The sequence below is a fragment of the Urtica dioica genome, chromosome 5 (genome assembly GCF_054948205.1).
Source record: "Urtica dioica subsp. dioica isolate 48M chromosome 5, U.dioica_male_clone48M_v1_H2, whole genome shotgun sequence".
NCBI classification, from domain to species: domain Eukaryota; kingdom Viridiplantae; phylum Streptophyta; class Magnoliopsida; order Rosales; family Urticaceae; genus Urtica; species Urtica dioica.
The window spans coordinates 30,446,825-30,467,729 of NC_142760.1; the positions used below are offsets into that span (position 1 = coordinate 30,446,825).

General features: G+C 36.5%; 1 pseudogene; it reads right to left on the reverse strand.

Annotated features, from left to right (window-relative positions):
- Nucleotides 1-7,655: 7,655 nt before the first annotated feature.
- Nucleotides 7,656-8,306, reverse strand: LOC149397838 (germin-like protein 1 pseudogene; annotated as a pseudogene).
- Nucleotides 8,307-20,905: the final 12,599 nt, after the last annotated feature.

Genomic DNA, 20,905 nt, shown 5'->3' on the forward strand with positions numbered 1-20,905 from the left:
GTTGAGCACGTAATCCATAACGAAAAGCCTATCAAATGCATTAACAACATTGGGTTTCAAGAATATCCGCATCTATATTGCATATCGACTAGCTCCAAAAAATCATTGTTGCCTTAAATTCAAAGTTGGCACCTTTTGCGTGTTACGTATACTCTTGTAAAAGCATAAGGGTCGTTAAATTTTTCATTTTTTTTTTCATTTTATGTATAAAGCATATCCACATTCAAAATGTATTTGGGAGTACCAAAGTTATGAATATTTAATTAAACTTTTTACAAATAGATGAATTGTTTTTAATTCTAAAACTATGACTATATTTATTGATAAATTTGTCAATAAACAATCATGTCAATAAACACCTATGTTTAACGACAAACTTGATCATAGTTTTGGAATTAGAAGCAATTTTTAAATTTGATCAATTGCTTTTTAAATAGTCATAATTTTAGAATTATGTCAATTTTTTTTTTGCTTTGTATTTTATTTTATTTGATTGATTCTTTTAGATATGTTTGCTAAATTTACGCGCCTTTTCAAAAAATTTATATGTAAGTACACGTAGTCGCTCAAATAGTAAAATCGTAAAAACGAGTCAATCCCATGAGAGCTAAGTTTAACCGAAAATAATACTAAAGATAATAAATGGGGGTTTTATGGTTATGGGAAGGCGAGGGAAAAATCTTCACTATTCTCTCCTATGGCCGAGACTCATAAAACTAAACCCGAAAGAAGCCCGTAGTAGAATATTTTGAGTTAGATCGAAAGAGTGACACCCTGATGTGGGCATTTCCTCAACATCTTTTTGAAGCACGCCACGCTTCATAGTAATGAATCGCCATCTCATTGACCGAAACTATGGATCTCGTTTCGTAAACAGGCTGTCTTCTCGAAAGGGAAGAACTTGGCGAAGAAGCATTGCAGAGATCGTCCTATGTTTTGATGGAGTCCACATGCAGTGACTTTAGCCAACTCTTCGCTCGGTCGCGTATAGAGAAAGGGAATAATCGAAGACAAATAGCATCGGCAACGATATTATGGATCTGGAAAGTATCATATAATTCGTTGAAATTTACGATGGGCTCATTCGGGTCTTCGTTGGGGGCTCCAGATTACTGATTTTGTTGAATCATGTTAATCGTCCTCATCTTTATTTTGAAGCTTTGATTCCCTCCGATGTTTGGATTTTTGATTGCCGAGCGATACCACTGGGTCGTGGGTAGCACATAATCCAAGAGTGGTCTTTTAGGTTCGCCCATGGTTTATTGTTTCTTCTTTTATTTTTGATTATTTTTGCACGTTTTCTCAATTTCAAGGTCGATCGAAATAAGACTTGAATCACCTTCTTTACGTACGCATGCACCTTCACAAGAGCCAAAGAGAACACGAAAATAGGTGAATACAAATAAATAAAAGAAGGTACAAATAGAAAACTAGTTGATCGAATTTTAATTAAAACAAAATTCCCGGCAACGGCGCCAAACACTTGTTGCAAATTTTACACACATGCAAGCGCACGTGTTGCCCAAGTAGTAGAGTATACATGAAATACATGTATCGATCCCATGAAGAAAATGTTTAACTAATGAAAAGACTAACTAGCACGAATTGAATCCAAGATTTATGATAATGATTTTGACAAATTAAAATAGCAAAATTAACAAAGAAGTTAAAGATGATTTTTTACGCTAATGAAAATGATAGAACTATGGCTTCACAAGTTTCATATAGTTTGGATTCTAAAAAATAAAGTACGAAACACACACACCTAGTTTGCTAATCATGTTCACGATAATTGTAATCCTAGATCTCTCTCGAGCATCTAACAATCTCAACCTATGCCGGGATATCTTCTCTCGATTTCAACCCCTAAAAACAACGGCTAGCATTAATAACAAGAACGTTCTCCAGATTTCGTAACAGCCTAGCTATATCTAACCTAAGAATGTATCACGGTAAATTAACTCTTTTGTACAACTAACTTAATCTCTTCCGGGCATCAAATCAATCCTAATATCATGAACGCTGTCGCGAGTCGAAAATAGGAATCAAACATAGAATTAATTTAAACAAAACATGATAGAGCATATGAATACTTCAATTGATGAATATAAACGAATCCATAACCATAATCCTAACTTGCTACACCATAGTCAATGGACTTAGTGCATGATGAGATGGAAACAAACAAAGAAGATGAAATTGAAGAACTCATGAAATTTAAATCAAATTCAAATATTATAAAACTTATGAGAGTTCCAAATATTGTAGAAGAGAATAAAAACTGTGAATAATTGTGGTGATGCGGTGGTGATGATGATCTTCTCCGAATACTTCTTCTCTACCGAGCTTTTTCAACCAAACAATAATAATTAAAACAAAACTAATAAAAAGATGGTCTTAAGTGTTTTTGTAAGTTTCTTAGGTTTATTCGGAGTCTACATGTGCCGTCGGATGAAATATGAAGGTTCGAAACACATAAAAGCACAAATTTCGGAAGGTTTAATTCGGGGGCTGTGAGCCGCACAAGCCTTGCAGTGCGCCGTACAAGGAGTTTTGGGTAGGCTGTGCGCCGCACAAGCAACACACCACCTAGTGAACCAAGCTCTTGTAACTTTTGTGTGGCGCACCACTTTGATGTGTTCACTAAACCACTTTTTTGGAGTTTCGGGTGTCGGAAAAGTGTTCCAAAAAATTCTCTATGCTCCTTGAGGTTGCCCCATTCTCCTCGTGTGCTCCGATTTCTGCCGTTAGCTCCCGAACTATGAAAATATAGGAAAAACTCAAAAACACCATCAAATCCCTCTAAAAATCACGATGTTTCGTCGTTGAGTGCACTAACAAACGCGTGTAAAATGCGCTTATCGCTAATCACGCCCACGTTAATCTTATCGTTAAATCTCTCTCGAGCATCTAACAACCAAAGTTAATGTCGAGCTTTTACCTATCAATCTTAAACCCAATAAACAAAACAAATATTAAATATGAAAACACACACATGACTCTGTAGCAATCTAGGCTATCTTCAGTCTCTAAGAATGCACTACAGGGGTTCTTTTTTTTTCGCACGTCAAATCAAACATCTCTCGAGTATCAAATCGACCTTAAACTTCAAGCACGAGGTAGCTTATATCATGTAAAGAATTAAACGTGAAATTAATTTAGACAAAACAATAATGAGCTGGGCATGGATATTGAGATTATTGTGTATAATAAGGATGTGGAGGTTGTGGTGGATAGAGAGATGAGGGTGGATATTGAAGTTGGTAAAGAGATATTGGTATGAATAAGGGATTCAATATGAGCGACTTGGAGGTTCATAGGAAGATGCGTCACTTAGATTGGGTTATATTCATTGTTTTCAAAATTAAAAAATTGAGACAAACTTAGACAATTTCGGACAGTGGAGGTGTTTGAAGAGCTTGTGTGGGATAAACTTCGACGAGAAGAAGATTATTCTTACTGTTGTCAAGTAAAAGTTTAAATTCATCACATCCGATGAATCTCAAACGGTCACAAGTCTAATAGCTCAAATTAAAAAAAATCAATAAAGTCCAATCGGATTCAGAAGGACATCCGCTTCCTTTCGTCTTTCTGGTGTGCAGCCACTGGAAGGAAATTTTTAATGGCGTTAAAGATTGCAATGGAATCGGAAATTTTCTCTTTTGATTCCGATGCCCAAATTTAAACATATATTAAGAAAATTAAAAATGCTTACTATCCCGACTTTCTACTTGGGCTATTTTTACCACTTCTCAGTTTTTGCTGACATGAAAATATTAAATATGTAACATTTGGATTTATTAAAACAGATTACCAAAAGTCTTGGAGGCTTACTTTAGTAATAGTTTCTCTCCTGTGTCTTCATTTATCTTCTGAATGTACGTACTCCTGCTCTTTATTTTTCTTTATTTATTTATCTCTTCTTCCTCTTGCTCGAGTATTTGTTTTGGTTATGTATGAAAATAATTATTATTCATCTTTATACTCTGCTACTATTTTTTTTCTTCTTGTTCTTCCTCTTGTGTGGCTCGTTCATTATTTTTAAATTGTTGATATTTTTTTTATATCGTTTCTTTTTTAGGAGTTTATGATAAAATTGATTTAACATCATTTTGAACTCTAAAAATGTATTATTTTTATGAGAGTTTATCAGTAGTCTAAATGAAGAACATGATATGCGTGGGGAAGGAAAAAAATAGTAGTGATTACTGTGAAGTTCTAAATGCACCTGAGTATTGAATGAAGATTGATGCTTTCAATGATTTGTTCAAGTACTACAGACAATATGGAAAGCAAGAGGGCTTTGGAATCAAAAGAAAAACATCACGAAACTCGCTAGATAATAAATTGAATTTTTTTCCTTGTCATGCGCAAAATTATTTAGTTCCTAATCCTCTAAATCCACGCTTTAGCGATCCTGGTGAGTTGGTCACGCTTGAGCACCTTTTTTTCATTTTTCAGTGACCCAATCCTCTCCCGGAATGCACAACACCTGCGACATCTCCTGATGGCTGCAACTTCTTAGCCATTCTCGATAGCCCTCGTTCTCGAAAGGCATATCTGGGGTCCCAAGAAGATCGTTGATAGCTTCGACACTCATATCGACCGGTTTCCCACGGACCGTCACAACATCACCTTGGGAGTCCGGCAAGTTTGCGTAGAATTCGTACACGAAGTTGACGTTCGAATCGAACTCGGGTACAGCACAGTACCTCCCCCAATCATGACCAACTATGCTGTTGCGGATTTGCTTTCCTATATCCGACGTATTGCTTACATTGAATCCTCTCTCATGGATAATGTTATGCGGCAAGATTTTGTCGTAGCGTTCCTCCGCGACCTTGCTAGTAAAGATACTCGAGTTGTATTCCTCTTCGGGAGAGTGTTGACGAGGTCGCTTGCTTTTTCCTTTACTCTGACCTCTGGAAGAGCTCGGAGCCTTGGAGCCCGCCGTGTTTTTAGTTCGACGCATTTTCAAGCTTCTACAAAACATAATCATAAACAATTCTACAATTAACATATAACAAATTATATATCAATTCCAACAATATATATTTAAACATGACAAATTAAAACAATTCCAACAATCACAAATAATTCATAAACAATTCGACCAATCACAAATTCATGAACAATTCGATCAATCACAAATTCATAAACAATTCAATCTCAACATTAATATACATAACCATTTTAACCACTAACCTATGTAACAATATGTCAAACACAATCCGGACATTTCAATTTAACTCAAATTCTCATTCAAATTCATTCATATCAACAAAACCCTAATTTCACTAAATTCACTCATTCAAATTCCACTAACCTAAATTCACTCATTCAAATTCCACTAACCTAAACCCTAATTTCTTGTTCTATAAAGAGAAAATCAAACAAAACCCTAAATTTGTGAATTAAAAAAATTAAACTATATGCAATTCGGGTAAACAACAAGAAATCCATATCAACAACACGAAATTAAATCAATAACCACCTTAAAAAACTTTTAAAATCATACCTTACAATGAGGCGGCAATAGAGAGAGAGAGAGAGAGGCGCGAGAGGAAGCACGGCGAGAGAAAAATGGCGGCGAGGACAAGGCGAGAGAGAGTTGGCGGCGAGGACAAGGCGACGGCGAGATTTTGGGGCGGCGAGGACGTGGCGAGGGATTTTGGAAGAAAAAAACTGGAGAGATGCGGCCGAAAATGGTTGTCTCGTGTATGGGTATTGAAAAAAATGAGAAAAAAAAAAACTGAAAACGGCCTTTTATAGTGAAAACCTAAAAAACCTCGCCGTGGCGAAAATATGTCTTCGCCGCGGCGAGATGTTCCTACAACGGATATTATTACCGTTGTAGGAACGTCTCGCCGCGGCGAGATTCCTCACTCGCCGCGGCGAGACAGTTTCTTAAAAAACTGCTTGGCCACGGTATCCAACTCGCCACGGCGGAGAATATTTCTAGCCGCGGCGAGATATCTTCGCCGCGGCGAGATATATACCTCGCCGCGGCGACGAGTTTCTACAACGCCTTTGTTTAGTGTGTAGAAACCACCCGCCGCGGCGATAGATGAATTTCGCCGCGGCGGATTACATTTTTTTACAACGCTTTCACTGTGCGTTGTAGTAAGTTCTCGCCGCGGCATAAAACACATGGCGCCACGGCGTGGATTCTACAACGGATTGTTAAAGCGTTGTGGAAAATCTGAAACACCAGGTTTCTACAACGCTTAACTATATACGTTGTAGAATCTCCATGTTTCTACAACGCTTAACCATATGCGTTGTAGAAACTTGGTGTTTCTACAACGCTTATCCATAAGCGTTGTAGAAACACCAAGTTTCTACAACGCTTGTCATAAGCGTTGTAGAATCCTTAGTTTCTACAACGCTTGTCATAAGCGTTGTAGAAAGTGGGTTGTATAATCCAACATTTGTAGTAGTGTTAGTTCCATGTGTGACTCATTTTGAGTTGGAAAAACAATTTCAAGAGGCTTACACTATTGCAAAGTTCAAAGAGCTTCAAAAGGAGGTAACATCGAAGCTTTATCGTGAAGTTGCTAGTGTAGCTGACGCAGAGAATTTTGGTGTAGTTAAAGCCATGTTTATCAAAGAAGGAAGCAAATAAGTCCATTTCAGCGTTCAATTTTGCAAAGAAAATTGTGAAATGAAATGTTCATGTCGATTGTTTGAATCTAAAGAAATTTTGTGTAGCATTCGATTTCAGTTCTCATTAAAATGGGAGTTAAAAAAATGCACCAACAACGTATGCCTTGTCGGGCTGGAGAAAAAAAATTGAGAAGAGGTCACACGAAGATCAAAGTTTCTTATGATGATTTCAGCGAAAATCCCGAAGCCGAACGATTTCAAAAATTGCATAAAAAATTTGAGAATCTGGCATGCATTTCAGACGAGAAATTCCAACTGCTATGGAATTGGATGAAAGATTTTCAAGCAAAAGTTACTCAAGACGAAGCAAATGATGAAGTAACGAATAATAGTAGTCACACTAAGAGTGCTCATGCCAAGGAGATTACTGAGAGCAATCAAATTCATGCTCCCGTAGATTTTCAAAGACATGGTCAATCACCTAAAAATAGAAAAATCTCAAAAATTGAGAAGATATATATCTGCTAAAAGAAAAGGAAAAGGAAAAATGAGAAAATGCGTAGAAGGGAAAATAGACTATACTAAACGGAGACATCCAAGTAAATAATTTTATTCTTAATTTTATAGTTATTAATTATGTAAGTATGTATATATATATATGTATATATTTATAATTACTTTATCTATTTAAGTGCAGGAAATGGTGCCTTTGGGGAATAACTTATCCATAGAATATGTTCCACGATACTAACCACAGCCCATAGATCTTTTCGTTGTATCAATCACACCATATAATGTTCAAAGTAACATGACATCAATTTCTTCCACTTTTGTTTAATTATTTTCAATGATATTCATCAACTTAAAAATTAACTCTTTCTTTGGAACAGTGTAAAGATAAAATAACCCTCTCTTTAAAAGCACAGATAATATCAGTTGTCGACTAGAAAGAACGTGTCTTTTTTATTTTATTCGTTACATAGCAGATATTATGACTGATCATACCTGAGCAGTCTTTCTGCACATTATTAAAAGTAACACAAGTGTCTTCATCCAGACCCGCCAAATAAACGCTTGATCCTCCTGATTTCCGGGTCGCTGATGAAGGTATTGACACCAACCAAAAAGGTAGGAAGATTATTGCCGAACAGACTGTTAGGCACGTATTGGAGTCCGGGGTTTTCGCTGTTAAACGCCACAATGACCGTGGCCGGCCTTGAGCTCGGCGAGTTGTATTGAAAGTGCAAAAGGCCTTGAGGGAAGACCATCACGTCGCCTTTGTTGAGAGTCGTCAAGAGGACTTTGTTCTCGGTGGTGATGATTCCGGCGATTATGGTTCCCTCGACGATGAACACGATCTCCGTGGCCCTCGGGTGAGTGTGGAGAGGGACAACACCGCCGGCCTCGAGGTCTACCCTAGCTAAGGCAATGTCTTGGCCGTTGAGTGCCGGGAATGTGGTGTAGATCGCGGCGGCGAGGCCGGATTTGAAGATGTTGGACGTGTTTGTGCGAGGCCCGAGACCCGAGAACACGAAATCTCTGCCTGTGACATTTGACTTGTCTTTGCAGGGAAACCCGGAAGGGGTCTCTTGGGAGGTGTAGTATGCAATACAGAAGTCTTGTACCGCCCCGAACCCGAAGGACGGTGAGAGAAGGATAACAAAGAGGAAGAGGGTAAAGATTAGAGTCATCTTACTCATCGTTTCAAAATGTATTGTTTTTTTCTTACTGTGTTCTTCTAGTTATTTTTGTAAAGGATATTGGGAAGTACGTTGGTATATATAAGGCTTTCATGTCATGCACGTAGTGATATTTGAAGAGGGTATGAAGTGCAAGTTTGTTGAAAATTTATATAGCTTATATTTTATTATATAATTGTGCTACCTGGGCATGGCATACGTAAATTTAATACATACCCAACTTCATTGACATTTTCAACAACTTTTATCTTGATGTACGGATTTTTCAACAAAATTTAATTTATACCAAATGTTTATAGATATCTTCTACCAAATATAGCACCCGAAACTAGGGATATAAGTGGATAAGGTCCCAAAAAATTAGACCCTATCCATGAAAAACAAAATTAAAACCGTACTTTATCACACCCATTTTTCAATGAGTAGGGTCTGAATAAATCTTCAGGAGTTCAGTGTATGGTGTTTTTACCTAATTATATTAGATTTTTGTGTGTAACTTATTAACAAAAATCTTTTAAAAAATTAGATCAATAAAATGTATGCTAAAATTCTCTTAAAAATTTATAAATCAGAGAAGATACACTAAAATATGAGGTATTCTCAATATATATAGCACCTACTTTTTTAAAAAAGAAGTACTTGATATTATATACTAGGTAAAGAGGTTATATTCATGCATTTGGAACCTTGAAAATGCAAGGAAAAATGAAAATATTAGGGAAAAGGAAAATTAAAGGGAAAATCAAATTTTGTTATATATTTGAACAAAGTTTTGTTATACTATATACTTGAGCAATGTGCTCCTTATAAGTGGAGGGATGTCAAACACTTATAAGGAGCACATTGCTCAAGTAGCCAATCGATGTGAGACATTCTAATACGGGTGGTCCCACATTCAAAATTGGGCCCCGCTCTGATACCATCTTAAAAGTGTGGGGTTCCATCTAAAACCAAGCTTGATAATTAGAGGAGTAACCCACAAGCCTTATAAAGAGCCCAAGATCGTAATACCCAGTCGATGTGGGACTATCCTGATACACCCACTCACGCGCACAGGCACATGTACTGGAAGCGTGAAGTATAGGTCCGATCAGGTAGCCCACAACCGAGAATGAGCCCCGCTCTGATACCATCTTAAAGGTGTGTGGTTTCATCTAAAACCGAGCTTGGTAATTAGAGGATTAACCCACAAGCCTTATGAAGAGTCCAGGATCGTAATACCCAGTCGATGTGGGAGTATCCCGATAGTTTTGGAATCACAAGCGACCGCGTAGTGTTTGCGTGCCTGTATTTCTTTCTGACTGACTAACTTTGCTTCCTCGTGTTCTTTATAACAAAAAATGTAAAAACGTTACAAAAATGGCACCCTTTTGTTTTTGTGTATGTAAATCACGTTCTCGGGTTTAAAAAAAAAATGAGAAATACTATCTATATCTTGAAATTGCATATATGATATTGGAGGAATTATCTTGAAATTGCATATATGAACTCATGGAGTTAGAACTCAAGCTGTGTGGTGCGCCAAAATTTTCTAAGAGATGAACTACAATATGATGAACCAGGACTACTCCAAGAACTTGCACCTTGTTACTCAATATGCTAAAATAACTGAAATGCCATAACCTTTAAAGCAAACTTTGTCCTTGGGGGCGGAGACACATTTATTTATTTATGTGCATATAGTCATTGGGGTTTTATAATTGTTGTAACACTATTATATACGCTAATATCCCCCCTCAAACTCACGATGCTACATCAATAAGCATTTAGAGTTTGTCAACTAAGAAGCGGAAGCGCGAAGTGGAATGAACCTTCGTGAATATAAATCGACAATCTGAAGCGAAGAGGGAACATATGACAATGTGATTGTATCAAGCTGTAGATGATGGCGGGTGTAATGACAATCAATTCCAATATGTTTGGTTTGCTCATGAAAGACCGAGTTACGAGCAATCTGAATGGAACTCTGATTATCACAGTATAACAGCGCAGGATGATGAAGAGTGACACCCAGATCAACAAGTAACCAGCGTAACCAAACAATCTCACATGTAGTCGTGGCCATAGCGCGATACTCAGCTTCAGTGGAAGAGCGAGAAATAACATCATGCTTCTTGCTCTTCCAAGAGATGAGTGAATCTCCAAGGAAAACACAGAATCCAGTGGTGGACTTGCGATCCGTAAGATCACCAGCCCAATCGGCATCAGATTAAGCGCGCAACTCTAATGAAGACGAGGAGGAGAAAAATAGACTCTGAAACTGAGTACCACGAAGATACCTGAGAATGCGCAGAACGGCAGCCGAATGAACTGTGGTAAGAGCAGTGACAAACTGACTGACAATATGAACAACATGCGCAATATCAGGACGAGTAACCGTGAGATAAACCAAGCTTCCAACCATCGTGCGGTATAGACTGGGATCGGGCAGAGGAGACCCGTCAGATGGAGAGTAGTGTGCATTGGTTTCAAGTGGAGTATCAACGATCCTGTTGTCAGTGAGACGAGCGCGCTCAAAGAGATCTGATATGTACTTTGACTGAGATAAAAGGTAGCCATTTGGAGAAAAAGCCACCTCTATGCTCAGAAAGTAGCGCAACGAACCCAGATCTTTCATAGCAAAGCACCGAGCCAAGTCAGACTTTAACGATTCAATCCCATCATAATCATCGCCGGTAATAATCATGTCATTAACATACAAGGACAAGAGGATACGACCTGTACTTGTATGCTTGATGAACAGAGCGGAATCGTGCTGACTAGGAATGAAACCAAGATAGGTGATCACAGTGGAGAACTTCTCAAACCAAGCTCGGGGGAGCTTGTTTGAGACCATAAAGAGCTTTGCGCAGCTTGCACACATGACCGGGCTGATGTGCGACACCAGGAGGGGGTGTCATGTAGACCTCCTCATGAAGATCACCATACAAGAAGGCATTCTTCACATCCATCTGAGATATCTGCCAATGATGTACGGAAGCCACAACGATCAGAGCGCGAATCGTTATCATCTTTGCGACTGGTGCAAAAGTCTCTTCATAATCCATACCATACTCCTGAGAATAGTCTTTAGCAACAAGACGGGCCTTGTACCGCTTCACGGACCCATCTGATTTGGTCTTGATCTTATAAACCCAACGAGAACCGATGGCCCGCTTCCCTGACGGCAACGGTACGAAGTCCCAAGTGTGGGTCTGATGTAGAGCAATAAGTTCCTCAGCCATAGCAGTCTGCCAAAGGGGGTCAACAACAGCCTCTCTATAGGACAAAGGCTCAGACAAAGAGTGAAGAGACACGAGAAAGGAAACAAAAGAGGTAGAGTATGAAGAATATGCAAAATCGGGAAGTTTAGTGGACTTACGAGGACGGGTGGACTGACGCAAAGGAGGATGATCCGCAATCTCAAGTGATGGCTGAGCAGTCGTAGCAGGAGGGGTCAGAGGCGTGCGTGTCTCAGGAACCAAAGTACCAGTGTGTACAACCTCATCGGTGTCAATATCAAAAGGATCAATGCGAATAAGGTCATTCTGAGTCATGTTATGAGAACTAGCGGGAACAGAGAAGAAATGAATATGATCTAAAAACACAACATGACGAGAGACATACAATTTCTGACTGATCGGATTAAAACAACGATATCCCTTTTGACCAACACCATATCCCAAAAAAACACACAAAGCAGACTTAGGAGACAATTTATCGCGCTCGACGTGAGGTCGAAGCACGAAACAAGTGGAACCAAAAACACGCAAAAAGGCATAATCAGGGACATTTCCAAACAACTTTTCGAAAGGGGACAAACCTGAATTATGAGAGGTTGGGATTCTGTTTATGACATAGGCAGCGGTATGGATTGTTGTCAATGGTGCCCACAAGAAGAGTTGTAGTCTTTATTTTGTACATTTGATGTAATAAAGTCTCATGAAGACTCTTGCTTGTAATTGCCTATTCATTTAATAATAAAGTTGAAACGTTCATTCATTCTTTCTTTGTTTGAAGCTTTATGATAAAACTTTAGTCTTTTAGTCCATAAACAAACTTAACAACTTACGAAGAGACAAATGTAGATTTGCATGAACAAACTCTTCGTAGTTTGCTTAAAACGATATATTCGCAATCTTAGGGTCAAAGGACTATTGACCTCAGTACGATTGTTAGAAGAATCTATGATGTCTGGTTATGAGGCATTGAGAGTTGGAGACTCTATAGTTCTTCTAGGTATCTTCCGAAGGTACTGAATTGACCAGTGCACTTCTAGAGACAAGATAAGAACAAACCATTTAACCTCTTATGTCTCGAAGTCACTACGTATGAATTGCATCATGCTTACCTTAATCCTGAAATGAGACATGCCATTTCACAGCTTACGTATTCTCATTTGAGAAAGTCAGAGTTCGGACTCACTATGTGATTCCGAACAGGGCCTATTGGTGAAGTACAAAGTTGTGAGAATGTCATGAGTAACTTTGTGAAGTTCTCATAGATATGGAATTCATGTACAAGATTGCTGAAATGCAATGTATGTCACCTCATGCTTTGTTCTTTGGAGTGTGAATAAATGAACTGGCCAGTGTCCAAATTGAGTCCTGACTCTTTTGGATGAAACAATGAGACTTGTTAGCTCCTCGTCAATACATTGTTTCTAACTTATTCACAAGCGACAAAGGAGTTGAGGAAATAACAGCTAGAAGGGTAAAGTGGTAATTTAGTAAATCCCGACTAGCTGATGACATTCATGAAGGGTAAACATAGATAATATTCAGTGGATCCGCTCATCATAATTAGTTCGAATTCTTGAGTAGAAAATAAATTCATTTGAACCGAGAGATTTTCAGTGTCAACTCTTTAGTGGAGTCAGTTGACATTAAGCTAAACTTGGAAAAGGTTTGTGAACTTTTGAGTCCAAGTGTTTAGCTCAAGCTTTGTTCATTTGGGTCCATGAGGTCACTGTCACGAATCACATCGAGTATGAATAGTTAAACTGGAAGCTAAGTCAAAACAAGAACGAAAATAGTCAAAATGGTATTTTTGTCTTTTGAGACATATGATGAAATGAATGTCAATAAATTTTTTGACAAGGTCATTTTATGACATGTTTCACTCGGCCAATATTAGTCTTATTGGGCCTTGTGGATTAATTTCATTTCATAAGAATTTTATTGAAAATTCTTAATGGCCTTTTTCATGTTGTCATGAACAAGTGGAAAAGCTTCTAGAAGGTCTTTCTAGTATTAGAATAGGCGCCCACCACCCAAGAGGAAAGAGAGAATATTTTGTGCATAAATGTATCAAGATACTTGCCAAAAGAAAAAGAGGAAACAAATTTGCATGTGTATGCATTAGGGTAATCGGCCAAGTGAGAAAAAGGCAAGCCAAGGAACAAAAAAAAGGAAACAAATCCAAGCCTCTAGGAGGCTGCCTTGGGTGCCCAAAATGGAATGGGAAATAAGAGATTTTCGCTCATGAATATGTGATATTCTATAGAAGAGGAAACTACCTTATTGAAGGTAAAACCTCTCCTATAAATAGGAGCCCCATTCCTCACATTTCATTCATCCAAGTTTAAGAGGTTTGAGAGACTCTCTCTCTAGAACTTTGGCCGAACTCCTCTCTCTCTCTCTAGTTTATTTTTGATTTTTGTCTTGGCACCTAGGTCCTCATTTGACCTAGAGTTTAGCTCTGCGACTTCGAGACTCGTTCTTAAGTCGTAGTGTTTACAAGTGCCCACTCACTAATTCCTTTTCTCTCGAGTGATTTAGTGATAGAAACTTTCGTGGTTGCTTGAGGTACCGATGAAAGAAAGAGAGACGTGCTGCGAGGGGAGACGAGCGTTGCAAACTTTCCAAAAGCTTCTTCAAGGTTCAAGCTTCAAGAAAGGTTAGTAAACTTCTATACTCATAATAGTTTTTAATTACATGTACTTGCTCTTTGTCTAGGTTAGTAAAAAACTGTTTTTACTTGAAAAGAAATTTTTTAAAATTCCACCGCTTAACGAAGCTTTAAACTTTTTCTTAAACCCTAGATCAATTCCAACATGGATAGCTTCCTCCAAAAAAATACTAGGAACCTCGACAGACAGGAGGAATGAGCGAGCAGTCTCAACGAAGTGACGGTGTTTCCTTTCAGCTACACCGTTTTGTTAAGCTGTGTCGGTACATGAGGTTTGATGGATAGTCCCATTGGAAGCAAGTAACTGGCAAAAATCGTTAGAAGTATATTCACCCCCTAAATCACAACGAAAACATTTAATGGCAAGAGAATGTTGTGTTTTGACGAGGGCTCTAAAATCACGATAAATGCTCAAAAAATCAGATCTACGCTTCATTAAATAAACCCAAGTGTAACGAGTGAAATCATCAACAAATGAAACGTAGTATCTATAACCACCCACAGTAGAGGCAGCCACATCCGTTACTTTAAGTTCATCCAAGACGTAGAGTCCCCCCCTGCTTACGCCTGTCCCAATCACCATCTGAGATCGCGGATCCTGAACACAACAAGATGAAGAAGAAAAAGTGACTACGAAACCAGAATCGGTCAATTGACTAACAGACACAAGATTTAAAGCAAGACTAAGAATATAGTAGACATCAGGAATGGAAATATGAGATGTAATAACAGAACCAAAACCATCTGATGGCATAGGGGTGCCATCAGCGGTCATAATGGGTATGGAGGAGTGAGGGGACAAAGACACAAAAGATGAAAAATGAGGGGACATATAAATTTAATTTTATATTAATGATATTAATGTTTTTTTTACTAAAAAAATTATTGCTTTTATTAAATTATATTTTTTTTTGTAATTTTAAAAATATTTTATATTATTTTTTTCAAGATTATAATTTGAACATTTTGAGGCTTCGTTTAGGCTCTTTTCAAGTCCGGATTTGGACCCGACTCTCAACTTCGAGAGTCGAGTGTTTGATACTGGTTTGGACTCAAGGTCATATTCCTTAGACTCGGCCCGATTCGACTCTCCAATAAAAAAAATGAGTCGAATCTAAGCTCAGATCTCTCGTTTGAGCTTGAAGAAAAAAGGTCGGTCCAGTCCGACTTGATTCTTTTGATAGTTCTAACTCAAAGTATTATGAAATTATCACTATTCACCACATACTAAATTAGAACTAAAACAAAATCATATTTATTACATCTCTTGTAATAGTATACGATTTTATGAACAGTTTTTAATCTGTTATATACGAGTATTATACATATTTTATATTTTTGCATATCTTATATATTGACATTGCTAACTTATGGGTATCCTTATTTTATCTATGAGTATTCTGAATTTCTGATATCAAAAGATAAAGATGTATCAATTTTTTGTTTTTAACGATTTTTTTAAATTTTTTCTTATTCTTTTAAGTCTTGCATTAATTTACACTTTGTTTGTACAGATAAAACAAAATTTACATAATATTACGAAAGAAGAACTTCAAAAGATATCTATATTTGAGAAACTTATACATTTTTGCCATATGTCTTTAAATTTAATTCTCATACTCATGTCTGATAGGCGTTTGTTTGAATATCATTGGCGTAAAGATAACCAAATCACCCTTAACTCATTTACGAAAAGATTGTTGAGCTCACATAAACTACAGATGGAACAAAATTACATGAGACCTCGTGACAACCATAATTCGATTTAAAAATCGGATGAAAACAAGTTGTGTTGAACCTTTCAATGACTGAAATATTTACCACACTAAAATTCGAGCAATAACTCATTAGCTATTTAAAAAAAAAAAACTCTCAAACTTAGGTTAACATATCTTTTTACATTAACAACTTATAGACAAAAATGATCTTATGACTTACGAAAACACTTAATGATATTAGGAAGAAGTTGTTAAAAAATAGCATTCTCTTGTGTCTTGATTATAATGATAAAAGAAGAATTATCTAAAAAAAATGATAAAAGAAGAATTTTTGCAATTTCGTCCTTCCTTCCTTCACGCCCGGATGTAACTAGCTACTTAAATTGACAAATTAAAAAATATTGATTTTGATATCCTGAATTATTGGAGGGAAAAATAAGGCTGTTATAATAAGATAAAATAAAAACACTACATGAAATGTCCAAATTATATATTCTTCTACATAAGAACCAGTTGCTTGATTTCATGTCAGTACAATGATATTTAAATATGTAATACTATTCATTCGTTTATATTTTGAAGTTTCTCAACGCCACCTTAACTAATAAATTGAAGTAAACTAAAACTACGTATTCGTATTCATATTTGTATTTATGTTCATAAATCCTAATTACTATAGCTTTTAGTTGACCATATGCTTTAGATTATTGTATGAATTGTTTAGCGAATTGAATATTGATGTAAGTTTCATTTCCCAGTTTTTTTTATAATAATAATAATAATAATAATAATAATAATAATCCCAGTTGAGCACGTAATCCATAACGAAAAGCCTATCAAATGCATTAACAACATTGGGTTTCAAGAATATCCGCATCTATATTGCATATCGACTAGCTCCAAAAAATCATTGTTGCCTTAAATTTAAAGTTGGCGCCTTTTGCTTGTTACGTATACTCTTGTAAAAGCATAAGGGTCGTTAAATTTTTCATTTTTTTTTTCATTTTATGTATAAAGCATATCCACATTCAAAATGTATTTGGGAGTACCAAAGTTATGAATATTAAATTAAACTTTTTACAAATAGATGAATTGTTTTTAATTCTAAAACTATGACTATATTTATTGATAAATTTGTCAATAAACAATCATGTCAATAAACACCTATGTTTAACGACAAACTTGATCATAGTTTTGAAATTAGAAGCAATTTTTAAATTTGATCAATTGCTTTTTAAATAGTCATAATTTTAGAATTATGTCAATTTTTTTTTGCTTTGTATTTTATTTTATTTGATTGATTCTTTTCGATATGTTTGCTAAATTTACGCGCCTTTTCAAAAAAATTATATGTAAGTACACGTAGTCGCTCAAATAGTAAAATCGTAAAAACGAGTCAATCCCACGAGAGCTAAGTTTAACCGAAAATAATACTAAAGATAATAAATGGGGGTTTTATGGTTATGGGAAGGCGAGGGCAAAATATTGACTAATCTCTCCTATGGCCGAGACTCTTAGAACTAAACCCGAAAGAAGCCCGTAGTAGAATATTTGGAGTTAGATCGAAAGAGTGACACCATGATATGGGCATTTCCTCAACATCTTTTTGAAGCACGCCACGCTTCATAGTAATGACTCGCCATCTCATTGACCGAAACTATGGATCTCGTTTCGTAAACAGGCTGTCTTCTCGAAAGGGAAGAACTTGGCGAAGAAGCATTGCAGAGATCGTCCTATGTTTTGATGGAGTCCACATGCCGTGACTTTAGCCAACTCTTCGCTCGGTCGCGTATAGAGAAATGGAATAATCGAAGACAAATAGCATCGGCAACGATGTTATGGATCTGGAAAGTATCATATAATTCGTTGAAATTTACGATGGGCTCATTCGGGTCTTCGTTGGGGGCTCCAGATTACTGATTTTGTTGAATCATGTTAATCGTCCTCATCTTTATTTTGAAGCTTTGATTCCCTCCGATGGTTGGATTTTTGATTGCCGAGCGATACCACTGGGTCGTGGGTAGCACATAATCCAAGAGTGGTCTTTTAGGTTCGCCCATGGTTTATTGTTTCTTCTTTTATTTTTGATTATTTTTGCACGTTTTCTCAATTTCAAGGTCGATCGAAATAAGACTTGAATCACCTTCTTTACGTACGCATGCACCTTCACAAGAGCCAAAGAGAACACGAAAATAGGTCAATACAAATAAATAAAAAGAAGGTACAAATAGAAAACTAGTTGATTGAATTTTAATTAAAACAAAATTCCCGGCAACGGCGCCAAACACTTGTTGCAAATTTTACACACATGCAAGCGCACGTGTTGCCCAAGTAGTAGAGTATACATGAAATACATGTATCGATCCCATGAAGAAAATGTTTAACTAATGAAAAGACTAACTAGCACGAATTGAATCCAAGATTTATGATGATGATTTTGACAAATTAAAATAGCAAAATTAACAAAGAAGTTAAAGATGATTTTTTACGCTAATGAAAATGATAGAACTATGGCTTCACAAGTTTCATATGGTTTGGATTCTAAAAAATAAAGTACGAAACACACACACCTAGTTTGCTAGTCATGTTCACGATAATTGTAATCCTAGATCTCTCTCGAGCATCTAACAATCTCAACCTATGCCGGGATATCTTCTCTCGATTTCAACCCCTAAAAACAACGGCTAGCATTAATAACAAGAACGTTCTCCAGATTTCGTAATAGCCTAGCTATATCTAACCTATGAATGTATCACGGTAAATTAACTCTTTTGTACAACTAACTTAATCTCTTCCGGGCATCAAATCAATCCTAATATCATGAACGCTGTCGCGAGTCGAAAATAAGAATCAAACATAGAATTAATTTAAACAAAACATGATAGAGCATATGAATACTTCAATTGATGAATATAAACGAATCCATAACCATAATCCTAACTTGCTACACCATAGTCAATGGACTTAGTGCATGATGAGATGGAAACAAACAAAGAAGATGAAATCGAAGAACTCATGAAATTTAAATCAAATTCAAATATTATAAAACTTATGAGAGTTCCAAATATTGTAGAAGAGAATAAAAACTGTGAATAATTGTGGTGATGCGGTGGTGATGATGATCTTCTCCGAATACTTCTTCTCTACCGAGCTTTTTCAACCAAACAAGAATAATTAAAACAAAACTAATAAAAAGATGGTCTTAAGTGTTTTTGTAAGTTTCTTAGGTTTATTCGGAGTCTACATGTGCCATCGGATGAAATATGAAGGCTCGAAACACATAAAAGCACAAATTTCGGAAGGTTTAATTCGGGGGCTGTGAGCCGCACAAGCAACACACCACCTAGTGAACCAAGCTCTTGTAACTTTTGTGTGGCGCACCACTTTGATGTGTTCACTAAACCACTTTTTTGGAGTTTCGGGTGTCGGAAAAGTGTTCCAAAAAATTCTCTATGCTCCTTGAGGTTGCCCCATTCTCCTCGTGTGCTCCGATTTCTGCCGTTAGCTCCCGAACTATGAAAATTTAGGAAAAACTCAAAAACACCATCAAATCCCTCTAAAAATCACGATGTTTCGTCGTTGAGTGCACTAACAAACGCGTGTAAAATGCGCTTATCGCTAATCACGCCCACGTTAATCTTATCGTTAAATCTCCCTCGAGCATCTAACAACCAAAGTTAATGTCGAGCTTTTACCTATCAATCTTAAACCCAATAAACAAAACAAATATTAAACAAACCCAATATTAAATATGAAAACACACACATGACTCTGTAGCAATCTAGGCTATCTTCAGTCTCTAAGAATGCACTACAGGGGTTCTTTTTTTTCGCACATCAAATCAAACATCTCTCGAGTATCAAATCAACCTTAAACTTCAAGCACGAGGTAGCTTATATCATGTAAAGAATTAAACGTGAAATTAATTTAGACAAAACAATAATGAGCTGGGCATGGATATTGAGATTATTGTGTATAATAAGGATGTGGAGGTTGTGGTGGATAGAGAGATGAGGGTGGATATTGAAGTTGGTAAAGAGATATTGGTATGAATAAGGGATTCAATATGAGCGACTTGGAGGTTCATAGGAAGATGACGTCACTTAGATTGGGTTATATTCATTGTTTTCAAAATTAAAAAATTGAGACAAGCTTAGACAATTTCGGACAGTGGAGGTGTTTGAAGAGCTTGTGTGGGATAAACTTCGACGAGAAGAAGATTATTCTTACTGTTGTCAAGTAAAAGTTTAAATTCATCACATCCGATGAATCTCAAACGGTCACAAGTCTAATAGCTCAAATTAAAAAAATCAATAAAGTCCAATCGGATTCAGAAGGACATCCGCTTCCTTTCGTCTTTCTGGTGTGCAGCCACTGGAAGGAAATTTTTAATGGCGTTGAAGATTGCAATGGAATCGGAAATTTTCTCTTTTGATTCCGATGCCCAAATTTAAACATATATTAAGAAAATTAAAAATGCTTACTATCCCGACTTTCTACTCGGGCTATTTTTACCACTTCTCAGTTTTTGCTGACATGAAAATATTAAATATTTAACATTTGGATTTATTAAAACAGAATAGCAAAAGTCTTGGAGGCTTACTTTAGTAATAGTTTCTCTCCTGTGTCTTCATTTATCTTCTGAATGTACGTACTCCTGCTCTTTATTTTTCTTTATTTATTTATCTCTTCTTCCTCTTGCTTGAGTATTTGTTTTGGTTATGTATGAAAATAATTATTATTCATCTTTATACTCTGCTGCTATTTTTTTTTCTTCTTGTTCTTCCTCTTGTGTGGCTCGTTCATTATTTTTAAATTGTTGATATTTTTTTTATATCGTTTCTTTTTCAGGAGTTTATGATAAAATTGATTTAACATCATTTTGAACTCTAAAAATGTATTATTTTTATGAGAGTTTATCAGTAGTCTAAATGAAGAACATGATATGCGTGGGGAAGGAAAAAAATAGTAGTGATTACTGTGAAGTTCTAA